The sequence below is a fragment of the Ictidomys tridecemlineatus genome, chromosome 1 (genome assembly GCF_052094955.1).
Source record: "Ictidomys tridecemlineatus isolate mIctTri1 chromosome 1, mIctTri1.hap1, whole genome shotgun sequence".
Classification (NCBI taxonomy): domain Eukaryota; kingdom Metazoa; phylum Chordata; class Mammalia; order Rodentia; family Sciuridae; genus Ictidomys; species Ictidomys tridecemlineatus.
The window spans coordinates 466,890-483,068 of record NC_135477.1 but is presented as its reverse complement, the minus strand read 5'-3'; the positions used below and the strand labels follow the sequence as shown (position 1 = coordinate 483,068).

Sequence of the window (16,179 nt, the reverse complement as noted above, 5' to 3'; positions counted from 1 at the left end):
GCGTGTGTGCGGCCCGGGTTCGATCCTCAGCACCACATACCAACAAAGATGTTGTATCCGCCGAGAACTAAACAATAAATGTTAAAAATTCTCTCTCTCTCTCTCTCTCTCTCTCTCTCTCTCTCTCTCTCTCTCTCTCTCTCTCTCTCTCTCTCTCTCTCTTTAAAAAAAAAAAAGAAAAAAGAAAAAGCCCATTCCTCTCACCACAGGTCCCAGGCTGGGTCTCCTCCACTCCCCAGTCTCCAGCAGAGCATCAGCTCCCAAGCCCACTCTAACCAGACTCCCTTCCCTCTCTGGGGAAGGGTGGCCACAGGCCCTCATCTCACTGTGGACTGCACCTGAATAAGGCCCACCCAACTGGAGGTCAAAAAGTCTCATGCTGCCACCCACGAGGCCTGGAAGTGGCACCCTGGATGTCAGGGGACTACAGGGCTGATTAAAGCCAAGGGAAGGTGACGTGTACTGTGAGGGGAGGGTGCTCCACTCACCCCAGTGCCTGGACTCTGTAGCACTGGCCTCCAGTGGAATGGGGGTGGGCAACATGTCTGGGACTCCCCCAGGCCTGGGGATCCCATGTGTCCTGGGAAGACCCTGTAGATCATCATGGTATCCTCAGTAGGAACCCATCAGGCTTGACTTCTCTGGGCCAACACCCTACCAGACCTGGGTTTTATTCCTAGTCCATGCAGAGAGTGTGGCCAGAGGTGGCCAGCTGACTGCCTACCTGGCTTCTGCCTCCCTCTTGCCTACCACAACTCTCAAGGATCCCAGTGAGAGTCAGATGGAATTCATTGCTGCGACCCACCAGAACCCCTGCTGCAACCTCTGATGGGCAGTGGGCAGGGTGGAGGCAGAACAGTCCCTGAACCTCCGGGAGGGTGCAGCAGGCCCCAAGAAATGAGGAGACATAAGGCAGCCCCTCCCCACATGAGCACTAGGGGCTCTGCCCCCACAGAATCCCACCCACAGGAGTCTCTTCCCATACGCGTCTGTACTAGCAGCCAGAGAGCTCTGGCCGCAAGAAGGGAGGGGCTTCGAGGCAGAGGAGCCGGCAATCGGTGAGCAGATGCAGTCACAGGACTGAAGGAGGCAGAGCCACGAAACTGTCCTTTTCTATCTATCTATCTATCTATCTATCTATTTGTCAATGGACCTTTATTTTATTTGCGGTGCTGAGTATTTATTTATTTATTTATTTATTTATTTATTTATTTATTTATTTATTTATTTATTTATTTATTTGTCAATGGACCTTTATTTTATTTGCGGTGCTGAGAATTGAACCCAGTGCCTCACACATGCCAAGCAAGCGCTCTACCACTGAGCCACAACCCCAGCCCCCCACCCCCACCCCCGAAACTGTCCTTTTCTCCTAGGAGTTTGCAGGGGAGAACACAGTTCCTTGGACAGGTCGGTGCTGACGAGGAGATGCTGGTCTGAGAGCGCGAGCTCAGAACCCGGCCTGCGCTGTTTCTGGGGAGTTTGGCTTTGGCTCATGGGGCGAGCAGGTGCTGCCGGCCCCCCCAAGTCCTGCAGTGGACTTGGGAACGTGGGCTAACGCCTTTCGCTGCTGGCTTCTACAGCGCCCAGCCCCGGGCAGGTGGGTGTGCGGGGAGCCATTCCCAGAGGGCCTGGAGACCCGCGCCCAGCCGCGGGTGTTTGGAGGGAGGTGGGCACGGATCCCAGAACCGGAAAGGTACTCCTAGCAGCCAAGTAAGAAGCTGAGGCGGGTGTCCGGGACTACAGTCGTGGGCTTCAGCAGCCCCCGGGGTGCAGAGGGGCCTGTTCTCTAGAGCTGTCCCAGCTGGAAGTAGCTGACCGCTAGGGGAAGCGAGGGGACCACCCCTGGCAGCCACAAGGAATTGGGGGGCGGGACTTGTGCCCCTGCTGGGTGGAGGCTAGGGTGCCTGCCGGATGAGTGCCGGGTGCAGATGGAGTCGCAGGGCTGGGCTGGGCGGGGGGGCGTGGGGGGAGGGGCAGCATGCCGGGCAAAGAGCCCACCAAGAGATTAGAAAAGGAAATGAGCCGCGCGATGGCGCGAGCCTGTAATCCCGGCCACTCCGGAGGCTGAATCTGAGGATTCCAAATTCTAGGTCAGCTTGGGGAATTTAGACCCGGTTTCAAAATAAAGGGCTGGGGATGTAGCCCAGTGGTAAAGAAGCCCTCGGTTCAGTCACCCCCGCAAGAAAGAGAAAAAAAATACGTTTATGTTTCAAAGTGAGGGAGTCAGTGATTTACAATTCATAATTAAGGCTCTAGAGCGCAAAACGCAATGATTTCCTCAAGTATCTTAATTTACTGAAGGGCCTTTGACCTTTTCCCGGCTGAGCAGCTGGGGGGGCTTACATTTGCCCTAGTGAACAACCACCCCCCGGGACAGCCTCGCCCTCGGGGCCTCTTTCCAGGGAACTAGACAGTCCCTAGTGTCGCGGTGGGTAGGAATTCCACACGTGGAGATCCTTGGAGCAGATACCGGACACGTGTGAGGGACTCTGCGTGCGCCCTCTGCCGAGGACAACCTGCCTCCTGGAAGCGTCCCGGGTTTTACAGCAGTGACTCGGATCCCCTTTCCCGGAGAACCGAGAGCCCTAGGAAGCGGCACAGCCTCTAGAGATGAAGCGGGATGGCTGGCCGTCCTTCTCCCACAGCGAGCGCCCCTCGCCAGCCTCACGCTGCAGGAACGGGACGCTAAGGTCTGGTCTCCGGTTGAGGAAGGCAGGTCAGCGGTGCTGCAGTCCCAGCGCCGACCCTTGGCCAGCTGCAGGTCAGTCCCCCGCTGGGCTGCGGGTCCAGTGGGCTGCCCCCTCCGGGTGCCCTTCCGCTTCTCCGCAGAGGCCCGGGGGCGGGTCAGGTGCGGCTGGCGCCCGCACCCCGGGAGTCAGAGTTTCGGATTGGACCTGGTGTTCGAGGGGCCGAGGTCTCTGCGACTCCGCCCTGCCTTGGTGTGGACTTGTAACCGCCCAGCGCTCACTGGCCTGCCAACTTGGTCCCGCCAGCACCGTAGACCAGCGCCGAGCCCCAGACGCCGACTCGCAGTGCAGAGGCTTGGGTTCAGGGTGACGGTACCGAAGGCCAGAGCAGGATAAGCTGGGGCTCGGGCTCCAGCCACAATTTCAGCGACACAGGTTGGTGGTCCCTTTTCTTTTCTGCTTGGAAGATGAGGTACACGGCTGTTCGTGACTTGAGCCGGCAGCCAGGCAGAACAGAAGCTGCCCAAAGGGCGACAAAGTGCATAGAGGGGCCAACGTTAAAGAGTTCCCGGGGGGGCTGGGGATGTGGCTCAAGCGTAGTGCGCTGGCCTGGCATGCGTGTGGCCCGGGTTTGATCCTCAGCACCACATACCAACAAAGATGTTGTGTCCGCTGATAAGTAAAAAATACATATTAAAATTTCTCTCTCTCTCTCTCTCTCTCTCTCTCTCTCTCTCCCCTGGACCCCGCGGTGCATCTTGTCCTAGTGTCCTTCCGTTAAATATCTGCCCTGCTGGACAGCCTGGATATGCTCCACAGCCAGTGCACCCATCTTGCCAAACAACTTCCCAGGTGTTCACACCTATCACCTCTAGGCTGGGCACTGGCATGGAGTGGGGAGGGGGCTTGCTCCAGAATTAACCTCAGGAGGTTGCACCACTGGGGTGGGAGGGGACAGTCCTCAGGTTCCAGCAGCCTGGGCCAGGGTTGGGCAGGAGAGATGAAAGCATGTGACTAGGCCCCATGCCACACTTCCACCCCTGCTCCAAGACATCCTGGAGTCTGGGGGGTGCGAACCGCCTCCTTTGGGCTGGGAATTGAAGGCAATTAGGTGCAACTTATTTGTGGATTTGCAGCCCCCTATCCCACCTCCTCTCCCTGAGCTTATGAATTCAACCCCTGCCAAATCAGAGTCATTCCTCCATTTGGCCATCGGGCTGTACTAATCTCTCTGGAACCTTGTGGGTGGCTCCTACCCTTGGCGGTGCCTTCCTCCACTCTGCCTGAGAGTTGCAAGCTCTCCCCTAGCTTTGGTTCAGTGGACTGACTCTCCCAGAGCAGTTGCTCCATGCCCAGTGTCACCTCCATACCTGCTGAAGTCTCCTGGGCCAGACTTCCTGGCCCAGGCCAGGTGTCTGGCGTCCAGGAAGATCATTCCCCAGACCAGTCTCTGCCAGAACCAGTTGCTGGTAAGTCCTTCAGGAGGCCTTCCCAGAAAGGGCTGAAAAGGGTCAGGGGCAAGGAAGGCCTGCACACCAACATCCATGCAAGAGATTTTCCTTCCTCCTGGCCCCACTAGCACTGTGTCCCCACCCCACCTCTCCCAGCCAGGCTGAGTTCCAGGTTCAACCTCAACCCATTCATTCTCCGGCTCCTGGTGTGTGTGAGTGTGTGTGTGTGTGTGTGTGTGTGTTTTCTTGCAGTGCTGGGGTTGAAACACAAGGTCTCACACGTGCTAGGCAAGCATCCACATTGAGCCATGCCCCCAGTTCTTTTTAATTTTTTTTCTATTTTGAGACAGGGCCTTGGTAAAATGTACCCATGCTAAACTGCAGTCTTTGTTTGTTTGTTTGTTTGTTTGAAGTACTGGAGATTGAACCCAGTAGTACTCTATCACTGAGCTATATGCCAACCTTTTTAAATTTTTTATTTATTTATTTTGGGTACCAGGGATTCAACTCAGGCACTCGGCCACTGAGCCACATCCCCAGTCCTATTTGTATTTTATTTACAGACAGGGTCTCACTGAGTTGCTTAGTGCCTTCCCGTTGCTGAGGCTGGCTTTGAACTTGTGATCCTCCTGTCTCAGCCTTATGAGCCGCTGGGATTACAGGCATGCGCCACCATACCCAGCTTCAACTGCAGTCTTTGTGTTTTGTTAGGGCTTCACCCAAGTGACCCCATTTTGATGCTGGATAGTAGTGATTGAATATGCATATATACACATATGTGTATGTATTTGCTTTTTTCTTCCCCTGTACCTGGGTTTTTATGGACCACCCCTCCTTTTTTTTTTTTTTTTTCCTGTTTTTAACTGAAAACTTGCAGCACCAGTCTGCTAGGTGACCACAGGGAAACTGGGTAGAGGTGTTTTAATTTGCTGGGTTAGCCAAAAAAGTGCCAGACTCCATGACTCAAACCATAGAAATGTATTTCTCGCAGTCCTGGAGGCTGGAGACCAAACTACAGTGTGTGGGCCCTTATTTGTGGGTTTGCAGCCCCCTATCCCACCTCCTCTCCCTGAGCTTATGAATTCAACTCCTGCCAGATCAGAGTCATTCCTCCATTTGGCCATCGGGCTGTACTACTCTCTCTGGAACCCTGTGGGTGGCTCCTACCCTTTCCCCCAAGGCTGTCCCTGGGTTCTCCTCCTGGCACAGCCTGGCCTCTGTCCCTGGGCATCCCTCCTGTGTCCTCATGTAAAGACTCTGACGAGATTGGGCTACTGGGCTCCTCAGGAACTCCTCTGACCTTGGCCATCTTCTCTAAGGTCCTGCCTGGGTTAGGACTTCAGGGCAGGGGTTTTGGGGAGACACAACTTTCCAGACGGGAAGGGCTATGGCTTGCTCATGGCTTATGGCTGCCAGCTCTAAGGACTTAGCCTTTGAGGGAAATGCTCTCTCCGTGGACTGCTCCTGCTCTTCAAGGGACAAGGGACAAGCTGGGGTTGCCTTTCCAAGCCTTGCTTTGCCTTGCCTTGCCAACCCTTGCCTTGCTTTGCCTTGCCTTGCCAACCCTTGCCTTGCTTTGCCTTGCCTTGCCAACCCTTGCCTTGCCTTGCCAAGTCTTGCCTTGCTTTGCCAATCCTTGCCTTGCTTTGCCAATCCTTGCCTTGCCTTGCCAACCCTTGCCTTGCCAAGCCTTGCCTTGCCTTGCCAACCCTTGCCTTGCCAACCCTTGCCTTGCCTTGCCAACCCTTGCCTTGCCAAGCCTTTGGTGCCTGCCCCGCTGATGGGCATCCTCCTCCAGTCTCCACTGGACACAAGAGTGTGTAAAGAACAGAGGGTGGGAGGCTTCTGTGGAGTTGGACCCTGGATCAGGGAGAGCCTGGGAGTTGCACTAAGGACAGGCCTGGTCTGTCCTGTCACCACTGGGAGAAATGTGGCAGAGAGTGGTGGCAGAAGGCACTGAACTCACATGAGCACCCCTTGTCTGCACTGCATCAGGGTCTCTGCTCAGGGAGGTGGCTGTGTGTGCACTGAGCACTCAGGACACAGTGAGGGGTACCTTGCCCCCAGGACGGTGTGTCCACCTGCCCGATCCACCCCAAGTGTCCTAATGAGAACAGAGGTGTGGTCCTGTGTGATGGTAACCTGCGGGACACAGTGAAAGGCAGGCAACAGTAACATCTGGTGTAGCAGTACGCTGCCGTGGAGTTACTCATGAAGGGACTCTGAGTCCCTTACTCCCCTCCCGCCCTCGGGTAACCGAGACCCCAGCATGCTGGCCTGCAGGTGAGGGGACTTCAGTGCCACTGACTGCTTTGTCACCGAGCCACATCTCTCTGGTCCCCATCCTACATGAGGAGGCCACAATGAGAAGGTGGCAGTCAGTCTGCTCTGGCTGGTCTGTGTCAGGGCAGAGCCCCTGCCCTCCCAGCCTGCGCCACGGGGTGGTACTTTCAGCCTGATGGACCTTGCCCTGTCCTTCTCTCCAGGGTTGAGCAGGGAGCCAGACCCCGTGCAGGCCGCCCCCCCCCCCTCCCCGTAACCCTCTCAGCCTTCACCTGGGAGCAGCTCATGCCCTGGAGCGCACCTTCCAGCACCACCAGTACCTGGGTCCACTGGAGCGGAGGAGGTGGCCTCGGAGGTGCAGCCGTCAGAGGCACAAGTAGGGTGAAGCCTGGGAGGGGTGCTGGGCAGGAGCCTGTTCTCACCCAGCTCTGAGCTTGTTTTTCCTACAGATAAAAACGTGGATGAAGTACAAATGTCAAACCCTAACCCTCCGATGAAAGTCCCCTTGTCCGGGCCTCCCCACCAGGTCCTGGGCTGGGCCCTGCAGCTGCAGTCCTCACAGACATCTGAGCCCCAAGCTCTGGTGCTGTGCCCTGGCTGCTTCTGGTGTCTCTGCCCCGGGGAACAAGCTCCCCTAACTCCCCTTCGTGAACCAAGGGCTTCATGCTGAGGCCGGCCTCTGGCCTACCTTCCAGACCCTGGGAGCTACCTGCACACCTGCTGGACCCAAGGGAGCCTTCAGAGGATGCCCGAGGCTCAGGCCCTCTCCTGCGCCCCCGGGAGGCTGCTTGCCATTGACATCCGCCGCACAGTGGCCCGAACCCATAACTGGCCTTGACACTGTCCTGTCCACAGGTGGCACTTCAGCCCTGGCCACCCAAGACCCTGAGACTTTAAAGCTGAAGGAGTTTTGTGTTTTGTGTTTTCTTTTGCGGGCTGGGGGTCTTACTAGGCTGCCCTATGGTGGCACATATCTAGGGACCCCTGGACTCATGGGATCCTCCCACCTCGGCCTCCCGAGTGCGGGGTCCCAAGATGTGCCACCATGCCAGCTCTGGAGAAGCTGTAAATCCACGCCTTCACTGAAAATCTCTGCAAGCATCAGTTCAGGAGCAGTTGATGATCAGAACGAGCTCAGAAGCTAGAAGTGGGCTTGTGGTGTGCAGGGGTCTCAGCAGGTGAAAAGTTACTCACTGAAAGGTGTTGGAGAAACTGGTTTTCTGGCTGGAAAAAAGTACACATTAAAAGGTTGGAATGTGAAAAGGAGCCTTGGGAGGAAAGAAGGTGCTGTGTTGCCCTGGGCCTGAACCCCTGCAGAGCTCCTTGGACCTGCAGGCCCATGCCCAGGAGTGTCACTGGGCCTCCATGTGCAGAGTGATGTGAGCGAATAAAGCATTGAAAGGGGCAGTAGCACGTGGACATTCTATTTCTCCCCTCGACTCCATAGGTCGCAATTTTGCCTCCTTCCACAGTTGGCATAGTCAGCAATCAAAGAAACAGACACTGTATCTGGGAAAAATGTCTTGTCCTGCCTGTGTGACAATCACATATAGGATGCAGAAACTTCACACAGTTAAGCTTATTATAATATTTACATTGGCAGTTATAGCAATAAACCCCATAGGACATTACACCTTCTGCAAAGACATAGATTAAATTGGTGATAACACCACACAGATACACCATCTTATAGCAAACTACACAATCTGCTTGCTAGACAGATACATACAATAACACATGAACTGGGTAGAAAAAAGCTTACACAGACACCTAGAAAGTCAAACTGCAAAAGCACTAAAGCAGAGAGACACAGACACATCTTTTGTGTGGTATTGTAGAAAAAAGTATATTAAATTGGTCTATAGCATATTGATAAAATGAAGAAATTAAAGAACATCTTTAAAAAAAATTAACCAGGAACTTAGTTCTGATAGCCCCTGGAGAGAACTAGAAAGGGCAGTACACAGGAAACTGCCAGGATTTAACAAGGGAACGGAAGGAGTTGATATCCCCTTATCCCACCCAGAGGTAGTTCAGCCAGTCATTGCTAGCGCCACTCCAAAAGAAACCCCGGGATTGCCCGTTAAACTATTAAGGACACGGATGGAGACAGAACTAAAGGTGAAACCTTGGTAGGAAAGGCCCTGGAAAGGCAGAAAGCCACCCAGATAATCGTGAAGTTTTACCCGTAACTACACGAAAGGAGCCCAAAACTCCAGGGTGTCAGAAGAGAGTGATGATGAAGAGGAAGTGAGAACTTTTAGTAGAATAGAGCTGCAGCAGTTCAGGAATGAATTTGTCCAGAAAGGGTGGCAAGATGTAGAATTTTTACTAAGACTATGGGAACATGGAGCCCACGCCATCACAGTTGGTGGAGATGAAATGCATACAATATCCTGTATAGTAGAAAATGAGTCTGCGTATGAGGCCACAGTGGCTGAAACTAGTGAGACAGGATCGCAGGAGCACACTCCTGGAGTAGGTACATCAGCTTGGGTGAGGGCATTTCCCGAGATGGCTATAGGCAGTTTGAGTCGCAGATACAATGGACTACACACCAACAGGCTATTAAGTTAACTAGGAAATTAGGAATATGCTTTATGATATGCAATATACACCCATGTAGCACGCCATGACAAGCAGAGCTGTTACCTCAGATGAAAAGAGGAATAATTAGAGGGGCCCACCTCATCTCAGATTAACTTTACATCAGCATCACAAGGCATGCACACACTACAAGACGTGGTGACTTATTTTAAAGAAGCCAAAGAGCTGGATGGTGCTACAGCTTTTTTTTTTTTTTTCCCCAGCTCAAACCAGTTAAGTTTTCCAGCTCAGTCCTCACAAAACCAGATTAGATTCCCTCCTTATAACAACAGACAGCAAAGGCAGCCTCCCAGATAAGATCCCCGTCAGGGAGGAGCTTCAGGCCCAGGGGCAGTACACCATTCCGAGGAGGAACCCAGATTCCAATCAGGAGGCAGATTTCATTCCAACAGATGATCCACACCGACAACAAAGAACACAAAACAACAACTTCCCCAAACACAACAGCAATTTCAGGCACACAAACACACCAGTTTACAACAGGAACATGACATTCAACAGACCAGGAAACCCAGGAGTCAGACAGCATTTTCAATATTAGAACAGCCTGGGGATAATAGAATATATACCTTTAATACTCTCAGAAACAACAACAACAAAAAATACTCTCAGAAAAAGCAGGAAAAATAGAAACACATAAATTCCTAATAGATACAGGAAGCCCAGTAACTATTTGGGGAGTAACATATAATATTATGCAAGAGGTAGCAGGAATAGGGAACAGAAATTAATGCAAAATGGAAAAAATGTAACTATCCTTTTATGGGCCAGAGAAGTCATTGAAACCAAGATACTTTTAGCTGAAATACCTTTTAAGGTCCTAGGAATGGACCTTATACCTAAAATTTTTCCATTATGGATAACTTACAAAAAGTTTAAAAATAATATGACCAAGTCTCAGACACACCTAGCTTTTTTACTAATGGACCCCATAGTCCTACCTAAAATTAAACATTGCTTCACAAAGCAATACCCAATAAAAGGAGGACACACTGAAATAACTAATAAAATTGAAGAATTATTGAGGGAAGACATCAAAGAAAGAACTTTCTCATTTGACTATAATAGCCCAATTTGGCCTGTGATAAAACCTAATGGTAAATGGAGATTTACAGTAGATGATAGAGCAGTCAAAGCACTGACACCACAGATGTCAGGAGACTTGCCAGATATTACCACAATATGACAACAAATACACTTCAACAATTTTAAATTTTTTGTAACTATAGATTGGTCAGATATGTTCTTTGCTATCCTGATAGCAGAAGAATCGAGAGAGATAACCACATCTATGTGGAATTCTGTGCAGTGTCACTTCAGAAGATTACCACAAGGCTATAAAAATAGCCCACTAATAGCGCATATTGCTCTATCAGAATCCCTTAAGGATCTTCACATTAAAGATGCCTCAATATACACATATGTAGATAGTACACTAGTATCAGGATATGACAAACAGCGTCTGCATGGAGTGTCAGAGAGTGACCAACACCCGACAGCAAAAGGTGGACAGTCAAGAGAGGGCAAGTACAGGCAGTGGAGTTTCCAGGAGTATTGATCACAGCACAAGGAAGGCAAGTCCCAGTCCCAGATCGAATTACAGCTAGAATAGTGGGACTACACCTCCTACCAATACGAAAGAACACAACAACTGATAGGAATATCAGGGTGTTGGCGCAACCATTTACCATATTTAAATCTTATTTTACAACCAATATATGCAATAACAAGGAAATCACAGGACTTTATCTGGGAATCACATCACCAAAATCTTCAGATATATTAAAACAGTATATAACAGGATTTAGAAAATTGCATAATCTCCAAGGAACTGTGATTGTGGACATCATTTTCACACAGGACTATGGTATATAGGGACTTTATAATAACAAAAGTAAGCCCCAACCAATAGGAATCTTTTGTAAAAGATTCCCATGTGCATCCAATATTCATTATTTGAAAAATTGGCATGGGTTGCCTTTGAGGCAGTTAAACAAGCTAAAACCATGACCAATGATCACATTCTATTAAGAACTCCTATTTTGCTTAAAGACTAGTGTAAACTCACCCCTAAAGAGACACAAAATATTGGATGGGAAAAGAAAGTCCTGATATGGCAATGGTACCTACAGCAATTTCTACAAGAGGAAGATCAAAAAGTAGGCACATATAAAATCACAGAAGTAGCAAAGCTCCCATTTGTACCAGTGCCTGGTATCCCAATACAACCCACACTGGAAAATATAGGCACATGGACCTGAATACGATGGAAATATACAAAACGCATGGTTTACAGATGGATCACGCACAGTAATGAAAGGAGTTACTGAGTGGAAAGCAGCAGCATATAACCCTAAGACAGGCAAGATCTTGACAGAGCAAGGAGAATACAAATCAGCACAACATGCAGAATTACAGCAGATGCATTAGTCGTTAGAGAGGCCTTGTTAACAAAATGTAAAGAAATGTGTATTTATACAGATCCATGGTGTGTTGCAAATGGCAGAGCGCTCCGGTCAGGGAAACGGGCTTCTTCAGACTTCATGTCAGTGGGAAACCTTTTGGTCAAGAGGTACATGGAAAGAACTCTATGAAGCCAGTACAAAACTTAACATAAAAGTTACACGTGTAGATGCACTACAAACAGGGACACAGGCACCAGTGCACTTAACAACACAGTAGATAAATTATCAAAAATAGCCACAATCAAGCTACAAAGGAATTGGGAATTGCAACCCACCAAAGATCTTTTTAAACTTAAATTTAAAGGAACAAGGAAAAACATCAAACCTGATAACATAATAATAAACATTACGGAACATGATATTATAAAGTTACATGAGCAATTAGGTCACATAGGAGTACTTAGATGTGGCATGGAATGCTTTACGTAGGTGCACCACATGCCCAAAGATGAAATTGAGATTTAATCTACATAAAATTCCCCAAATAAATTTAGAATATAAAATCTTTAACTACGGAATACAAACTGACTTCATAGGACCTCTTAAGGATTTCCACAATAAGTATGTTGCCACATTGGTAGACACATGTACAGGTATTGGGGTGACACTTGCAGCTACCAAACTAGCACAACACCTCACTATAGTACGTATCCTATGTTGGATAGCAGCTTATGGCAAACCCACTATCATAGAATCTGATCAGGGCACCCATTTCACAGGAAAATTAGTCAAACATCTAATAACAACTCTTGATATGCAATGGAATTATCATCTGGCAAACAATCCAAAGCAGCAGGGAATCTAGAGAGATGGAATGGATTACGTAAAAATGAACTGCTTCCTCACAATGGTGAACCCTTACAGAAAGCCCTACAAGAGGCTACAATGAATTTAAACAATAGACCTGGGAGAAACAGACTCTCCCCAGTTGAGGAAGTTATAGCTAGACAAGATATTCCCCTCACTTTCAATACACGAGATAACCCCATATTATTACCATATAAAATGATCAGGAGAGATAGGAAAGAAGCTAGCACTACACCAGGAGAAATCATAGCACGAGGCACAGAAAATACTGTGTGGCCAACATCAGGGAAAGGAGAGTTAAAACTCACCCAAATAAGAGACACACTAATAACCTCCTTCCACTCTGTCCAGGTAACACCTGGACAGGCGGACAGATGTGACGCTCAGACAGTGACAATGTATGTACTGATGCATCAAATATTGCTTCTATCAATAACATTTTTGACAGCACAGACATCACAGCCTAACCCTACATTGCCAATACAGAGTGTTGATATTAATGACATATGGCTTACAGAAAGCAAATACATTCAGGCTAACAGAAGAGTAGACAGGGAAAGACACAATCTGACACTCATAACTAAAGCCTTTTTCTCAAAACATGCTCGTTGTAGAACAGACATACATCAATAACTTAGTTGTGATGAATACTATAAGGCCACCAAAGCATTACCACCACTGGCCACAGAGATTTAACTGACTTAGATAATACTAATATTTGGGACAAAACCCTTTAAGATGTGCATACATTGAATATTATAGAAACCTGACTTCCCTGGAGGCCATTAACCCCTTCTACTTCACTTCACTTCAATCCACAGAAAAATCACTCACAGGATTCAGGCCTAACGGAACACAGGCAACATACATATATGAATACACAAGAACCTATATTTCCATGCAAAGGGCTACAGAATTTAAATTCCTATCACTCTTCTTTTCACCTATGTTCCCACAAACCTCATGCCTAGAGATCACTAATGAGCAATGCATCTTAACAGACACATACCTCAATGGGGACAATCCCCAAGAACCTCCTACACACACCAATTACATAATCAACCATTTTATCCTAAGGCAAAATTCCATCATTACAATCAATCAGCATCTATGTTCACATGTCCCGAGGGTGTATGGAACTTCATTACAGGGAATTGTAATGAAGACACCACAGTATGGTGTGTAATAGATTTCCCTGATCTCTCATACTGTGGTAAATTTGACTTAGTACATGGGACATCAGATTTTAAGATAGATAATGACTCATTTCCAACAGCTGAGACATGGTTAGACATATTAGCATTAGGTACACAAACATATAAATTTCCTATAATTATTACAGATCCCCTACCTCAGCCTTACAAACTGGTGAAACAAACTTGGCCACCTCCAAAACAGGAATGCCTACATTGGGAGTACCTCTGCTTAAAAACAATTTTCATGGATGGGTACACTGCACAGTTTCTACTCTCAGACATCCCTGATGTACAGCCTTACACAAGAGAAACCTCACAAGCATTCTTAGAATATTCTTGCTTTAACTACAATCATAAGAATTTAACTATGTATAGGAACATAAAAACAAACAACTTTGGAGATGTATTTCAAGCTTTAGACACCAAATATAATTTCTTAAGAAAAATAGCACAAGATACCACCTTTACACATTTCAATAATTTCACACATTATGCTAATAAATCATATCTTTGCAAAGATAAGAAGGAAAACTATACCTTAGAATCAGCATGTATAAAATTCAACTTAATAAACTATACAACAGGAAACACTTATCATGTTTCATGGAATTGGACACACACATGGACACACAATGGTAGACATTGGGACTCACCTAAGCCACATTTCATGCTTCTAGAAAAGAGTCTAGTAGCATTCTTTGACTATACAGCACTTTCTAATGTATCATTCATAACACCATATATGGGGCTGGGGATGTGGCTCAAACGGTAGCGCGCTCTCCTGGCATGCGTGCGGCCCGGGTTCGATCCTCAGCACCACATACAAACGAAGATGTTGTGTCCGCCAAGAACTAAGAAAAAAATAAATAAATGTTAAAATTCTCTCTCTCTCTCTGTGTCCCCCCCTCTCACTCTCTCTTTAAAAAAAAAAAAAAAAAAAAAAACACCATATAGCCCTCCACAAAACAGAAACCCAGACATATAGCAAAATGTCGGTCATATCTCTACAAGAACTAATGAAAGTAAAAAGACTTATGAATACATCCCATAGTATAGATGTCAATAAATGCACATCTAGATTATCTGTATTCTTTAATTGTGACCAATAGCTACAATACACATGGACAACACATTAGACTTTGAAATTCCCTTAGACATAAAAACAGACAACCAACCACGCATAATACCATACCTACACAAAGGATCAGACCATAAACTTAACATAAGTGGAGCTGTGTGGATAGATGATCATGTAACACCAGACATACTAATGGGATCGCTACAGGGGGGTGAGTGTAAAAATGAATATACCTACTTCTACCCAGGTATAAGATAAAAGCAGCAGATAAAAGGCCTTTATCATGGTGGAAATCAGAAGGCATGAATTTTGATAGGGTAGCACAATATAGAGTAGATTATACTTATATGCCATACCATTTCTATATGCTACTACCACAATGGAACAAGCCATGGGAATTAATTCAATATGATTTTGTGGCTCATACACCTCTACTTAACCGATCTTTAATTACCAAAAGATCATGGCAAGAACAGGAACATGTATTTGTATTACCTATGTCCTTTGAAAGATGTTACATTAAGGACTACCTCCAACCATGTTTAATTAATTGATAGAGGAAGTATTAATTCCACACATAAACTATTTACAGCACATTACCCATCAGGAGTAAAGTTATATAGACAAAGTCCAAGACTAACCACAATCACCAGAGCATCTTATGTAATACCAAATATAAAAATTCCTCTATAACTAATTGTAAATCCCATAATTCAGAGGATGACATTAACTATTGACACAGCAATATATGCTAAGGAGCTATATAGGAGACGCCCTCAGAAAACAACGTGGCACATTACCACAATACAGAGACAACACATTAGGAGAGCAAGGGAGATTTTAGAATGGATAGCTACACCTGGACTAGCATGAGGAGAAATTGTTAACGGAAAACATATAGAGGACTTGGGTGTTAGAATTACAGCCCTGGATCACACTAGAGACAAAGAAATTCATGGACTCAAAATGATTTCTACATCTTTATGTAAAATCACAGAAATCATACATCAAGCTGAACTACAGAGGCACACTATAATTCAGACACTAAAGCCCAAAAGGAATATTATGATGCTTTTATACATAAAATGGATAAGAAAATGAATATAATAGCATCCAAATATGAATGTACATACTTGGAACTGTGACAAAAACAGGCCAGAGCAGACTTACAACATTTGCTGAATACAGGACAAAGTGAACAAACAAACTCACATAAAAATTATACTAGATCCCAGTAGAGACACATACTGCACTGAAATACTTTTTCAATTATCTTTACTAAAAATTCTGTTCACAGACACATACACAGCATACCATGGACGCACACTATACAAGAAAATAGGAAACACTTTCATAAAAGCAGTAAGATCAGGCATTCTCCTAAATGAAACAATCTTACCAGAAGAGTCAGTGATACCAACTGGCACACTGACTTACCTATACTTAGGACATATAAACCATCGAGAGTTACATACATCTAAGGTCACTATAATGACCCACAGGAAGAAGTGATACCATAAGAAAAGAATCGTTTTGCAGTCTGTTCACCTAACACCTTTAGTGCAACTTATCCATGTAAACACATATGCCCTACCACACCAA

The 16,179-nt window shown here is 47.0% G+C and overlaps 2 long non-coding RNA genes across 3 annotated transcripts; one reads left to right on the top strand and one right to left on the bottom strand.

Annotated features, from left to right (window-relative positions):
* Positions 1-2,117: 2,117 nt before the first annotated feature.
* LOC144367457 (uncharacterized) lies at positions 2,118-7,831 on the top strand. 2 transcript variants are annotated; one of them, XR_013426852.1, is made up of 4 exons: positions 2,122-2,764; positions 2,997-3,125; positions 3,458-4,159; positions 6,628-7,831. It is a non-coding gene; the product is annotated as an uncharacterized LOC144367457 (long non-coding RNA). The 2 variants fall into 2 exon arrangements; XR_013426851.1 differs by having other exon boundaries at positions 2,118-3,125.
* Positions 2,277-14,132, bottom strand: LOC144367458 (uncharacterized). The gene is made up of 2 exons (XR_013426853.1): positions 7,432-14,132; positions 2,277-6,867 (listed from the first exon to the last, which is right to left on the bottom strand). It is a non-coding gene; the product is annotated as an uncharacterized LOC144367458 (long non-coding RNA).
* Between the last annotated feature and the right edge of the window lie 2,047 nt (positions 14,133-16,179).